A 15,734-nucleotide genomic window follows, 5' to 3' on the forward strand; every position below is an offset into this window, starting at 1 on the left:
CTTGAGTCAGGAAGATCCAACTTCAGATATAGATTCTTCCAGCTATGTGAACCTGGGCAAGTCACTTCACCCCTGATGACTCGACAAAAGGATCCATTGGAGAAGGAAATGACAAACAACTCCATTATCCTTACCAAGAAAACTTCATTGATAGCTATGGTCCATGGGCTCAAGAAGAGTTGGACACAATGAACAACAATGAATCAAATAGAAAATCCTCTATTTGGCCTTCAAAGCTCTTTATAACTTGCCCTGCTCCTATCTTTCCAGTCTTTTTACATCTTCCTTCCTGTGTACTCTGTGATTCAGTAACACTAACTTCCTTGCTATTTCTTGCAGAGGACACTCTTATCTCCCAACTCAGGGTAGTTTCTTTTCTTTTTTTAAAACTCTTACCTTTTGTCTTACAATTGATAACAAGTATCAGTTCCAAAGCAGAAGAGCAGTAAGGGCTAGGCAATGGAGGTTAAGTGACTTGCCCGGGGCCACACAGCTAGGACATGTCTGAGGTCAAATTTGAACCCAGGACCTCTCAACTTCAGGCCTGACTCTCTATCCACTGAGCCACCTCCTTGCCCCTCAGGGCATTTTCTCTGCCTCTCCTCCATGCCTAGAATGCTCTCCCTACTTATCTTTGCCTCCTGGGTTTCCTTGGATTTTTTTCAGGCCCAGCTAAACTCCTATCTTCTATAATAATCAATCACCCTTAAAGCCATTTATTGATTCATTGATCATTTCAGATTTCCCAGATGTCTATCTTGCTTGCACATAGTTGTGAGTGTGAGTGTGTTCCCTCATTAGATAGTGCCTTCCTTGGAAGTCAGGACTTTTTGCCTTTCTCTGTATCCCTAATGCTTAGCAAAGTGCCTGGAACATAGTAGGCACTTAAATGTTTCAGGGTTTTTCTTTTTTTTTTTTAACCCTTATGTTCTGCCTTAGTATATAAGTATCAGTTCCAATTGGAACCAGTTCTAACTGGGGCTATGGGACTTGTCCCAATCAGGGTCACACAGCTAGGAAATGTCTGAGGCCATATTTGAACTCAGGACCTCCCATCTCTAGGCCTGGCTCTAAAAGCTGCCCCTTAATAATAAATGCTTATTCACGGATGGCCTGATTTCTTGGTGCAGCATCTCCAGTGGTGTAAAATCACTCTCTTGCTCAGCTAATCTAACTCTTTGCTGAAAAAGATCAAAGAAATCATTCCTCGGATTTGCTGCCCCATTTCCTCTTTCGAGACTCACTACTAGTCTGGCTCCTGGTCTGGCAACCTTGTATGGCTTTGATGGCTATCTCAGTCTCACCAATTGCTTGCTTACTCCCATCTCAAGAGGCTCATTCAATGGAAATATGTATTACATGATAGCACATGCATAACCTAAATCAAATTGCTCAGCATCTCAGGGAGGCGGAGGAGAGGGAGGGAGAAATTAGAATTCCAAATGTGGAGGAATGTGGAATGTTAAAAAAAAATTGCTTCTACATGTAATGGGGAGGGGGGATTACTGAGAGAAAAAAAAGAGGCTCATTTAGCTAAGATCAGGAAAGAAGAAACCCAACAGGAACACAGGAGCCAAGTGTTCATGTATATACGGTAGCGTGGGGGGAGATAAGGCAGCCAAAGCCCCATCTCCTCAGCCCAGGGGCGTTTACAGCTGTTACTTCTCCTTAAAAGAGGCCAGGGAAGAGATGGTGTTATCATCTGCTCCAACCTTTTGTATCCACTCAGCTGCTGCTAGGAGCCAATTAAAAGGCTTTTCATCACCACGCATTAGGATGACAGGAAACAGAGACTCTGGGCTCCTGTTCTGAAGGGGGAAGGTGCCTTCCCTTATATATGTCCCATGTGTGGCCTGCAAACAAGGAGGCCATTTGGACCTACTCTAAGGACCGGGCCTGCCCCTTACACTTCCCTGCCCCACATGTTCAGTAAATCTGAAAAGATTTCCCCATTGAGAGCATATGGAACATCCTCCGTCTCTCCAGGGGAGAAGGGAAGCGTGACAGCTTTCTTCCACCACAAACTAGGGCCTACCAACTTACTGCAGGGCTCTGAAAACATGTGCAAAAACTCCCTTGCTGCTTCCCAGAGGCTGGAGGCTACCTCACACAGCTCCTCAAGCTGTGGCAGCTCCTGGGGACGACAAGCGACTTGCCCAGAGAAGTCAGTCACATTTAGGTCAGAAGCATTCAAAATCCAAGAATGTGATGATTTTTTTAAAAAATGAAAATGTTTAAGTTTCTTGAATGAAATCAGTTGTATTTTCTTATAATACGAGATCACATCGCTTTTTACATTGGGTGCAGTTTGTGTAAATGAAAAATCTCCAAGAAACAAGAAATCTTAACAGGGATCCCTCATTCTCCACTATGGTGAATATGAAGAAGGCAGTGATTTTGGAACTAGAATTTCATTTCTAGAGCTCTCAGAGCACTGAAAACCAAGCTCTTCTGCAGGAAGCTGGCAATAGGCAAGCCATTCCCTCCCCCCATGGCCATGCAGTCTTTTTTTCCCCCTCCCTCTGGGGGCCCTGTGGTCCCCGATGTACAAGGTCGGACAGTTTTGAAGTTTATAAAAGTACGCTGTGTGTTGAAAATCTCTTTTCCCTGCTCTCTGTGTATGAAAGGAGCTGTTCTCTACCACACATCTCTAGAGGAATTCTCAGCCTGACCTGAATGGGCCATCCTCAAATAGAAGCCCAGCAGCCACTGGCCAGGAAAGCTGGAGACAAGAGCAGCTCACATATAGGCTGGACTGGACAGCCTTCCCAGCATCCTTACGGCTCTGAGATTCCATGGTCAGAAAAAGAGCAGTGTACATGCCTATAAACAAGCATATGGAAAACGGGACTAGGAAATATAAGCCCTCCTTTTTTTCCTGCCAGGAAAGAAGAGGACTGTGTATAGGTCAGGATAAAGGGACGATTATAGAGGCCTGACCCTGAAGAGGAGATCAGAAAATTCCGCTACTCCCTCAAAGAATGAGACATGTGTTTTCAGGCATAGTCAATGTTTGATTGGTTTCGATTGACAACTTTTATTTGTTGTAAGGCATATCTTGATGGGAGGAAGGACAGATCAGAGGAAGGAAGAAGTGGGTGGGGATAAAGGTCTATGGAAACATTTTTTAAAAAAATCTGAGGGGCAGTTAGATTAGAACACCAGGCCTGAAGTTCAGAAGTCCTGGGTTCAAATTTGACCTCAGACATGTCCTAGCTGTGTAACCCTGGGCAAGTCACTTAACCCCAATGATCTAGCCCTTCCCATTGTCTTCTGCTTTAGAAGATACTTAGTATTAACTCTAAGGCAGAAAGCAAGTTTTATTTTAGAAACATATCTTTAAATGTTTTTTTTTTTTTAATACATAGAAGAAAACAAAAAGAAACCCAGAAGAGGACACAAACAAGGTAATTTTGTGACCTTTGTTGTTTGGTTGTAGCCAATTCTTCATGACCCCATTTGGGTTCTTAGCAAAGATAGTGGAATGGTTTGCCGTTTCCTTCTCCAGCTCATTTTGTAGATAAGGAACTGAGACAAACAAAGTTAAGTGATTTGCCCAGAGTCACATAGCTTTAGTAAGTGTCTGAGGCCAGACCTGAACACATGGAGAGGAATATTCCTGACTTCAGGCCACATACTCTATGGATTGTGCCACCTAGCTGCCTTGATTTTGGGCCTCCCTTATTAAATTTTATATATACTTTTTTTTTAAATGAAGAGGTACAACTAGATTACTCATTCTAGCTCAAAATATATGATTCTAATTCATTAATAATATATTGTAAAGGCGGGGGGGGGGGTAGGTGGATTGAGAGCCAGGCCTGGATAGGAGAGGTCCTAGGTTCAAATATGACCTCAGATACTTCCTAGCTGTGTGACCCTGGGCAAGTCACTTAACCCCCACTGCCCAGCCTTTACTGCTCTGCTGCCTTGGAACAAACACATAATATTGATTCTAAGATGGAAAGTAAGGGTTAAAAAAATAAGATATTTAAAAAAGAAAATCTACTTCCCTCTCCCCCTCCCAAATTCATTAGAAATATAAAGGGACTATAATTACGAAACAGTGTGAATACCAGGACTTCTTAAGCCTTTTTGTGTCATACATCCTTTTGGCAGTTTAGTGAAGCCAACAGACCTTTTCTGAGTATAATATTTTAAAGGCTTGAAGGAAATGCTAAATTTCAGTAAAGGTTAGTGAAAACAAATATGTATTTTTTTTTTCTGTTCCAAGTTGATGGACTCTAGAAATCTACCCGCAGATCCTTTTGGGCGTCTGTGGACACCAGGTTGAGAATCTACCATATATACCATCCCCCAGTCAATATGTTATTTTTGCCAAATTGTTTTTGTCCCTTCTCTTTACTTTTGTTTATGTTTTGTTGTTGTTACAATAAAAGAATCCATGAATCAGGGAAAAGGGAATATCCATCCCTAGAGATGAAGGTGATATAAAAACAAAAGGTATCAATAAAAATTTAACATTTAAAATGTAAAGGTATGATATCTCTGTCTGGCAGGAGGATTACTAAGTGTTGGCATTTTTTAGAATAAGGTATGATGGGAAAAGAGAGATCAGAGCCAAGGAAGAAAGTGACAACAACAGCTACATGTATTATTTCATTTGATTTTCAAAATAAATCTGTGAGATGGGTACTAAAGGCATAGTTATTATCAACAATCATCATCATCATCATCATCATTATTATCCATACCTCAGAGATGAATCAACTGAGGCTCAGAGATTTTGAAGTGACTTGTCCATAGACATACTGCTTATAAGTACTAGAGGGCAGGATATGAACTTGGGTCTTCCTAATTCCATGCTCAATCTCCTGACCACATCAGACCATAGTGTCTACTTACCAGTTAGACTACAAGAGATCTGGGCCTCGGTTTTCTCCAAATATGGGGATAACACTTGCACCAACTTTGCAGACTTGTAAGGAAAATTTTATAAACCTTTGAATTCTATAGAAATATGAGTTAAATATGTAATACAGATCAAATTACTTACCATTTCTGGGAGCAGGGAGGGAAGAAAGGGAGGGAGACAATTTGGATCTTATAATTTCAGAAAACATATGTTGAAACTTGTTATTACGTGTCATTGGGAAAATAAAATATCTTTTAAAAAGAAAAGAAAAAAGAAATGTGAGTTACTAATAAGAGCGATATTATTTTTAAGTGATGTGAATACTAATAATTTAGAGTAGTAGTAGTAGTCTCTCGGTAACCAAGGATGACAATTGTCTTTGTGTGTTTTTGTGCACAAAGACACTTGTGCATGAAGATTTAAGTGGAAAAGTCGATGCACAGAAACAGTCCCACTCTCTTGGCGTTGGAAGCCTGCGTCCATTGGCACGAAAAGTACACCTGGAGACTTCCTCAGCTGCATTGGATGGCCGTGTTGTCTTTTGTCCTCCAACACGCCCTAAGCACTCCACAGTGCCTTGCTGCATCGCCATCTCAGCCGTTGAACCTTCTTGTTGGTTTCTTCTGCCTGTTCCGCCGAAACAGTCTTCACATGCTGGGTGAGCAAAGCCCTGGTTCACCAGGGGTCAACGACCTGATGGCTACCCTCACAAGGTTTAGCCTGCCTGTCGAAGCTGTTGCCAGGGGTGTGGCCGCTGCCACATGCTAGCAGCTACTAGGAGCCACAAGTGAGAGCTGGGTGTCAGGTGAGAGTCAGAGGCTAGAGAGCTGCCCTAGGAGGGCACGACAAGCTCTCCATACCAAAGATACTACTCCTCCCTGAGCACCCCATTTTTAAACCCTTACTTTCAGTCTTAGCAACAACTCTGAGGGAGAGGGGCAAAGGCTAAGCAGACAAAGTTAAGTAAGTGTCTTGCTTAAGTAAGGTCACATAGCTAGGAGATATCTGAAGCTCAGTTTGAATCCAGGTCCTCCCAACATCAGGCCTGGCTCTTTATCCACTGAGCAACCTAGGTGGCCCCACAGTAACATTTAATTACATACGTTTCTCAAAGCAAAAGTATTGACCTCTCTTTGAAAAGACAAATATTCTTGAGAGGAAAAAGGATAATATTATGGCTCTAATATCTTAGGATGGATCAAATAAACAGAGCCTTGGTCCTTGGGAATGTTTTCATACTGTCCATGCAGGATACAGAGACAGAGCATCTCTGTTCCAATGCTAATTCTACCACCTGCTCCCTGTAGGGTCCTATGGATGACCTTATGTCACTTAGCTTCTTCAGGCCTCAGTTTCCTCCTCTGTAAAAAATGCAGTGTTGAAGTTGCTAGCCGTTTAGCTCCAAATCTGTGAACCTAAGTTCTCACCTGGGGGTGCTGAAAGGTGCTGAAAGAAGGAGGTACTGAAGAAACAAGCTTTCCACTTTCTTCTTCCTGAAATCCAGGTGGCCACCCCTGCCAGGAGTTTTGGGGACTAAATGGGAAGTCACATTGCCTGAGTCTAAACAAGACTAAATATAAACAACTGGGTCACTGAAAGCTATGTAACAGAAAAGACCACTGGACCAGGACACAGGAAATAAATTTTCTCATCCCATGTCTGTTACCAACTGGCTCTATGGTAATATGACTTAATTCATGTAAGCCATGTAAAAAAAAATGTTTCCCCTTGTGTAAAATGAAGGGGTTGGACCAGACAATCTCTACAGCACTCTTCAGCCCTACTGCTCTATTGTCTGTTTTCCTATGAGCATTATTTCAGTACTCTGTTAAGATAATATTTCTTATTTCAATGAAATTTTGTAATAGCTTAATGCTGAACTCAGTCAAAAAGTGACATATTTCCTTATTGGAATCCCCAGAGGACCAGTGATTTTCTCAGATTAGAGAACTACAGATGTGGGAATTCCTTCCACCAATCTGTCTATAATGTATCAGTGTAGCTCATTTAAAATCTGAGGATTCTTATCCCAGTTCCTTCTCCCCAGAAATTGGCTACATCTCCCTCTCAGAACTCTAGAGGTACCCTTGAGGGGTCTGAGTAATTCTCTGATGCCATCATTAGATGAGCTCCCAGCAGTGTGCCTCCCTTCATAAAACTGTCAGTTGTAGATCAAATTAGGAAGCCAGCTTAAAGTAGCTTTTAGAAAAGGGTAATTATTAATTTGGTAAAAATAAGAGCAACTAATATAAAACATCCTCCTAAAAACTTGCAATATACTCTCCTACCAAGATATACAGAGCCCAGGAGAAAGTGGGCTCAAGCTTAAAAAGTACATGTGAGGGGCCAGCTAGGTGGCTTTATTGGATGGAAAGCCAGGACTAGAGACAAGAGGTCTTGGGTTTAAATCTGGCCTCAGACACTTCCTAGCTGTGTGATCCTGAGTAAGTCATTTAACCCCCATTTCCTAGCCCTTACCACTTTACCTTGGAACCAATACAGAGTATTGATCCTAAGAAGGAAGGTAAGGGTTAAAAACAACAACTGTGTCACATATGAGAAGACTCTTTGTTGAAAGTCTTTTTCTCCCCATCTGTGACGTGGTGAATCTGGGTCCATCTGTCTTTGGTCCCAAATGCAGACAATGTTACCAATGGATCTAGGAATACAGTTGGACACCGATAAGAAAATAGGAGATCCAAAATCTTCCAAATCTTTTGAAACTCACAAGTTTCTTCATATACCAAAGGAGGAAGGAATATGAGATCTGACCAAGGAGAAGCCTTCTTCTCCAAGCAATCCATTCTCAGGGAGTTCAGCTAGAAATGCCATATTCTCTCTAATTTCTGTAAATCAATCCCTTCTCTACTGACTTGACAATATGCATGATTCCTTCACGATGACCAAATTTCCTATCCAAACATGATTCTTATACATGCATTCCAGTATGAAAACCTCTAAGTATTTAGTGTAAGGCCTATGATTGAGTAGGACATATTCTTATCTAATTAAAGTATCAAGGCTAAAATAAGATGGAGTGGTGGTTTTGATCTTACCTTTTTAATAGGTAAATCCTAGAGAATTACTTGTCTAAGGTCAAGGAAGGTTAAATAATTTGTCCAGAGACACAGGGCTAGGAAATGTCATTGTTCCTTTGTTTTGGAGAGGACCAATGACATCATGAGATGATGTATTGACTTGGGAGTAAACTGGATTTCATTGAGAGTTGTCAGGTTTATTCTCTCAACCAGAGTCATCTAAGGCCAGTGGCAAGGCAAAAAGTCAGGATGACTAGTGATGGCTGGGATATATTGAATGACCTTGACATCTTCCGTGTCTGACCAAGCTCCAAGTGACCCACAGCATCTGCTTCAGTCATCTTTATAGCCATTGGAAGGAATTGTTCTTATCTGTCCATTTGGCCAGGGAATGTCTTCACATACTTGGAGTAGACAACCCCTTAATTCACCCACAAGAGGTTCAAGGACTGGAGGACCCCCTTCTTTCCAAGCCCAGTAGTGTAGCCACTATTCTAGACTGCTGAAAACTTTTCTAAGCCATCAAAAAAACCGTCTCCTTATAATATTTTGATGGAGCTTTGATGATTTTCTGTAGCAAATGCTTTGGCCACCAAGAATTGTGATTTGGACAACCTCCAGAGGACTCATGAAGAAAAATGCTATCTACCACCAGAGAAAGAACTGATAGAGTCTGAATGCAGACTGAAACAGACCAATTTTCATTTTATTTTCTTTGATTTATTTTTAGTGATATGTGTCTTCTTCCATAGCATGATGAATATGAAAATATGTATTACATGATAGTTACATACATAAACCTATGTCAAGTTACTTACTGTCTCTGAAAAATCATATACTATCTCTGAACCTCAGTTTCCTGTCTTACAAAATAAAGAAATTGGGCTCGATGATCTCTAATATCTCTTCCAATTTAACATCTATAACCCTATGATCTGAATAAAATAACAAATAAAATAATAAAACAAATAAAAGATTTGCTCAGATTAGTGTCAGATATTGGGAATTAGCTAACCCTGTGTTTTGCTTTGTTTTTGCCTGTATTTTGAATCTGGGTGCCTATTCTCTTTTCCAGTGCTCTGATATACTTAAACACCATGGACCACAACATTCAAACTCAACAGAAACAGAGAAGGAGAGAATTTGGGCCTCAAATCTATACTTACATGTAAAAATCAGAGGTATTACAAGTATTCTCCAGGAAGGTGGGAGTCCTGGGCTCACAGATCTAGAACTGGAATGGTCCTCAGAAGGCATCACATTTAAACTCCCTCATTTTACAGAGGAGACAATTGAGATCTAAAGAGAGGAAAAGAATCATCCAAGATCACAGAGCATCAAAGGCAAAATTTGAGCCCTGGGCTTGACTCTGAAACCTATATGCTTTCTTGCACACCTGGGATAATGGAGAGAACATTGGATTACAAGTCAGAAGACCTGTGTCTTAGCATCAGGTCCTCCATTTACTTAGTCATGTGATCACAGAAAATCACTTAACCTTTTTGGGCCTTTGATTTTATTTTTGAAAAATGAGAGATTTGAAATAGATAATCTCTAAGGTTTCCTTCCAGCTCTAATCGCCTATGATTTAAATTTTGAAGTGGTAAAATAAAGGACGTGAAGATGGGAATTTGGAAATACACCAATCCTATTCTCTTCTGCCCAGGAATGGTAAATGTTAAAGCTCTAAAATTGATGTAAATTGGTTCTGGCCTCTGAATTAGTCTGGTGTAAGTGCTGATAATAGCTGAACATACTGCAAACATGTGCAATGAGATTGGCCCCCAGAGAGCCACCTGGTTAACACAGCTAAGAATGCAGCTGGGAAGTAGCTGAATCCCTGTAACTCAAGGGAAAGACCTGTGGCCCCAGGCCATGACATCCCAAATGGGCCAGGAGTCCTGGCTCACCAAATTACCTGATCTGACGCTGGCACAACCAGCTCTCATTTCAGTTCAGTCAATGGGGTTTTTTTTTTCCAGTTCATAGTTTTCATTTTTTCTCTCCTGTTGAGATTTTTAAAAAATCTTGTTTTCCTTTTTTTTCACAATTGAAAATTTAAACCTTTTTTTCTTTCCATTCAAATAGTATTCTAACAGATTAAAGGCTTTGAATGCTCAAAGCCTGTATCTACATGACAGAGAACAAAAGCTTTAGCAAGGCTGTCTGGAGAGGCCCAGTCTTAATGTGACAATGGGTCCCATCTACTATTCCCACCCCTGAAGGGTAGTGTTCCAGACAGAAACAATCATCTGTCAGTGGGTCAGGTTCCTATTACACCTATCTGTATAGACCCTCAATATCACAAGGGGCAAATACCACTGACTCTTTGGAAGATAGTTACTTGTCTCTTTTAGCCTTGGTCTCTCTTTACTCACAATGGTGGAAATCTAAACATTATAACCAGTAGGAAATAGTGTGGGGAAATAGATCAGAAACCTTCTACCTGCTAAGTGGACAAACCATTCAACTATTATGTTCCCCAAGCAACTCTCCAGGATTCATCTACTCTCAGTCAATCAACAAACGTTGATTAAGTGCCTACTATGTGCTAGGTCCTGTGCTAGGATTTGGTGATCATTGAAGCCCTTACAGAAGAGGTAGCAGCTGAAACCAACCTAGATTAGAGAAGGAAGTGAAGAGAGAGAAAAATATCAAGGCAATTTGATTCAATAAATATTTACTAAAACACCTACTTTGTGTAAGACATGGTTCTAGGCACTGGGGATACAAAGACAAAAAACAAAATAAAACTAGTTCCTGCCCTGGGGGAATTTATATTCTATTGAAACATCTTATAATTAAGATTGAAGTTGGCTTGACTACAAGGCAAAAATCTGCCTCCAAAGTGTTGTCTACATTGCAGATTGTTTTATGCACTTTTAAAAGATTGATTTGTAAAGATGAAACTAAGTGGGTACAGGCCAGGATAATGTAGTGGGGGGTAGGGAATGGCCAAAATAGTTAATGCTACAAAGATGCATAAAATAGATCAGATTTAACAGTAGTGACCAAAAGGAAAAAAGGTCAATAATTTTTATTAAATATATTTTACATTGATAATGTTTGCTGAGGAAATGGGAGTAGGTCAAAAGGATGAAGGTGAAGTCAAAGGATACTTTGTCCCACTGTTCAGTTTTTATCTCTGGCCATATAAGACAGGCTATGTGACTCAATGTTATCTATAGTTCAATTTAATTCAATAGACATATATTAAGCTCTACTATAGCTAGAGCACTATGGGAAAGGGACAAAGCTAGATAAATCACACACTCTACCCTCTAGGACAGTGATGGCAAACCTTTTAGACACAGAGTGCCAGGCCCTGCGTTCCACCCCACCCTCAGACTGAGGGCTGTGCCTGTCCCCCCCCCCCAGACTGCATGCTGTGCCCCTCCTCCCCACTGAGTGCCAAGTGTCCCCCCACCTTACCATACCCAGGGGAGGGAGGAAGCATTCTCATTGTGCTTCTGGGAAGAGGAGTGGGTGATGTGAGGAATGTGCTTAGTCAGTGTAGAGAGGGGGAGGGGAATGGCCCAAGCACTCTGCTCTCCTCCAGCTCTGCCACCTTTGAGCCACCCACCTTCCCCTCATATGTTCCCATTGGCTGCTGGGCAGAGGAGCGGGGGATGTGGAAAAATGTTGTCAGACATGGTGGAGAGGGGGAGGGGGGCAGCTCTGACTGAGTTCTCTGCCTTTCTAGTAAAGAACTCTGGAGTTGGGGAGGGCTGTGGAATGCCCACAGAGAGTACTCTGTGTGCCATATTTGGCACCCATGCCATAGGTTTGCCATCACTGCTCTAGGAACTTAAGAGTCTAGTAGACTGATAAAGGAGCAGTTAGATGGCACTGTGGAAAATGTTCCAGGTCTAGAGGCAGGAAAACTCATCTTCCTGAATTGAAATCTGGCCTCAGATACTTAATAGCTGTGTAATCCTGGGTAAGTCATTTAACCTCATTTGCTTCACTTTTCTCATCTGTAAAATGAGCTGGAGAAAGAAATCACAAACCACTCCAGTATCTTTGCCAAGAAAAATCCTCAATGGGGTCACAGAGTTGGATATAACTGAATAACAACAAAGGCTGATATAACTAATAGCCATTAGGAAATAACTGATAGGGACTTGGAAAAGGTGCAAATAGGGTGCTATATGAAATTTGCGCTCATTATTAACTAATAGTCTTTTGAGTCTAACTTGGAACTTAATTTTTTTAAAGTAAAGATTCATTATGGTAGGTGTCATCAATCCTGTTTTTACTTGTGGTCTCTAGTATCCTTTCATAACACTAAGAGGAAGCCCTATAAATGGATGCTAACACATCTAATGATGGTACATGAAAGTGAAAAGTGTTTCCTTTCCATTTCTATTGCCACCTCCATTACTCAGGCCACCATCATCTTGGGGGTCTTGGGAAAAATCACTTCCCTCTCTAAGCTTCAGTTTCTTTCTTTCTTTTTTTTTTAAACCCTTACCTTCTGTCATAGGATCAGTACTGTATGTCAGTTCCAAGGCTGAAGAGCAGTAAAGGTTAAGCAATTGGGGTTAAATGACTTGTCCAGGGTCACATAACTAGGAAGTGTATGAGGCCAGATTTGAAGCCAGGACTTCCCATCTCCAGGTCTGGCTCTCTTATCCACTGAGCCACCTTGTTGCTCTACAACTATAACACGATAAGGTGAGAGTGATGTGATGGCTAGCCCTGACATCTTGTGATATTGTCTGTGGGTAGGGAATTGGCTATGCAAATTGAATTTAGTGGAATATAACTCTGCTTTAAGAAATGAGGACCTTGAGGTTGCCCCCTTGTTCGGGGCCCCAACTACAAAACTGTGTTTGGCTGGACCTTTCTCTGATGTGAGTCCTCTATTCATTTGAAGGAACCTACTGGAGAGATTCTCCATTCAGAACTATGCATCTTGGATGCCCTAGTTTTATAGAACTGATTCCAATAGAGGAAAATTGGAATTTTTCTTTGTTTTAGATTGTAATTGGACAGTTGGTTTTCCAGTGTGTTTCTCTGTAATTCAGACCAATTTTCTGGAGACAATTTCTGCTTGGATATTTATGTATTAATATCTGATAGTACTGTTTTCATAATAATAATTAATAGTGTTTAAATAGCATCTTAAGGTTTATGAAACATATATGTGGGTATACATACATATTTACATATAAATATATTTTTCATTTTAAAGTCTAGGAAACTTATGCTAAGACAGAGGTTAAATTACTTGTCCTGGGTCTCATAGTTAAGAAGTATCTGAGGCAGGGTGTGAATGGGAGCTAATATGAAGAATACAGATTTTTCATCCCTAGAATATTGGTGCCTAGAATTTCTTTGAGAGGATATCATAGGTGCTCATGAATGGATTTTTTCCCCTCTATTTTTGAGTATATCTTGTCCACTTGCTTTACTGTGACAGAATACTAATCCCTGGGCAAGTCATATAACCCTGTTTGCCTCAATTTCCTCATCTGTCAATTGAGCTAGAGAAGGAAATGACAAACCACTCTAGTACCTCTGACAAGAAAACCCCAAATGATGACACAGAGTTGGATATGACTAAAAAAAACTAACAAAAATAATAACTAGTCTTTTTATAGTTATTTTATATATGTCAACTCATATGATCTTTGAAATAATCTTATGAAGTAGGTGAAATTATTATCTCCCTTTTAAAGATGAGAAAACCAAAAGATGCAGTGGTCAAATGACTTGTCCAGGATCGTATAATAAATAAATATATGAGGCAGGACTTGAACTCAGGTTTCAAAGAATTTATTTAGAACCGGGAGACAAATTGTCTAAAGTCCTTATAGATTTCAGGTCCATGGGTTAAGGGTTTTTCTACTGCTCTAGAAATCTTAAGTAATAAACCCCCAATACTTTGTCCATTTTGGAGAGCCCACACCTCTTTAGAGCTCTTTTGCAGTTGATATTCTTTTTGTTAGGCCATTTGTCCTAGTGAGTAGATGAGTTGGACCTCCTTATTTTTTTCATTAATTCCTGGAGAAATTTTGGATACCCTAGGTATTTCATGGTCTCCGATGAAATTTCATACACAATCCCAAGACTGAATCTAGAACTATCTATATGGCAGAGTGGGCCCCTTAGTGGAAGAAGAAGAAGATAAGTGGCCTCCCTCTTCCTCAAGATAGCACCAATCTGGTATAGGACTTGGTATTCAACTGACCCCAGAGCAGAGAGGCTCCTTAGTGAGAAAAGGACAGGATTGGAACTAAAAACAAATTCATTAATGTTAAAATAAATAAATAATTAAAAAAAAAAGAATCACACTATGTGGACTTTTCCAAGACTCTTTAGTACAAGGCATTGGAAAAGGTAATCTAAAGGAAGGAGCACTGGCCTCCCTCAGTCATTAGAGAGTTATCCAGAAATTGAGAATATGGACTTTATCAAAAAGTATGTCTAAGAATCTAGCCTCAGATACTTCCTATTTGTGTGATCCTGGGCAAGTCACTTAACCCCCACTGCCTAGTCCTTACCACTCTTCTAACTTAGAACTGATCCTTAGTATTCTAAGATAGAAGATAAGTTATTGGGGGAGGGTAGAAGTATCTCTAGTTGATTTGTTGGACTTAGCAAATATTTAACAGAGTTAGGGGAAGAATATAGAAGAGATATTAAAAGATGCTAAAAAGCTTTCCTACAATCCTTTACACAAAGTGTAAGGGAGATATTAAAGAATTTTCTTACAATCATTTTACAAAATGTGAAAAATCTCTCTGACTGAGTTAGAATCAAAAACTGTAATTGGCTGAGTAAACAAATTTGCTTTAAATATTTAAGCTCTTAAAAAATCTGAGAGAATCAAGACTCAGGAAGACTTTGGGGAAGAGATCTCTCTCTGCAAAAGAAGAGGAAAGGTTTTTTCTTTCTTCTTCTTTTCCACCCAATTACAACATACTCAGAGGGAAGACTTCCCATCTTGAAGTTCCAAAGTTCATGGGTTCAGGAGTAGGAAGTACAAATGAGGAATCAAGACATGAGAGAGAGACAGAGACAGAGAGAGAGAGAGAGAGAGAGAGAGAGAGAGAGAGAGAGAGAGAGAGAGAGAGAGAGAGAAGAGAGAAAGAGAGAGAGAGAGAAAGAAAGAAAGAGAGAGAGAGAAAGAGAGAAAGAAAGAAAGAAAGAAAAAAGAAAGAAGGAAAGAAAAAAGAAAGACAGACAGACAGACAGACAGAAAGAAAGAAAGAAAGAAAGAAAGAAAGAAAGAAAGAAAGAAAGAAAGGAAGGAAGGAAGGAAGGAAGGAAGGAAGGAAGGAAGGAAGGGAGGAAGGAAGGAAGGAAGGAAGGAAGGAAGGAAGGGAGGGAGGGAGGGAGGGAGGGAGGGAGGAAGGAAGGAAGGAAGGAAGGAAGGAAGGAAGGAAGGAAGGAAGGAAGGGAGGAAGGGAGGGAGGGAGGGAGGGAGGAAGGAAGGAAGGAAGGAAGGGAGGGAGGAAGGAAGGAAGGAAGGAAGGAAGGGAGGAAGGAAGGAAGGAAGGAAGGAAGGAAGGAAGGAAGGAAGGAAGGAAGGAAGGAAGGAAGGAAGGAAGGAAGGAAGGAAGAAACAGACAGAGACAGGTAGACAGAGAGAGAATCATTTAAGGGAAGAAACATTCTGGAGGAATGGAACCCCTGGTTGCAGAAAAGAAAGATGGCTATAGAGAGGAGCAGTTCCTGTGAACCCTGCTTGAGGACTACCATGTGCAGAGAAAAAGGAGACCTGTAGTTTTAGGAGTATTACTTTGCCACACCTGTATCCTGTATGTGTATCTGGTACAGTTGTATTCTAAATATGATCCTGCTCTTCCCAA

The sequence above is a fragment of the Monodelphis domestica genome, chromosome 7, assembly GCF_027887165.1.
Source record: "Monodelphis domestica isolate mMonDom1 chromosome 7, mMonDom1.pri, whole genome shotgun sequence".
Lineage (NCBI taxonomy): Eukaryota > Metazoa > Chordata > Mammalia > Didelphimorphia > Didelphidae > Monodelphis > Monodelphis domestica.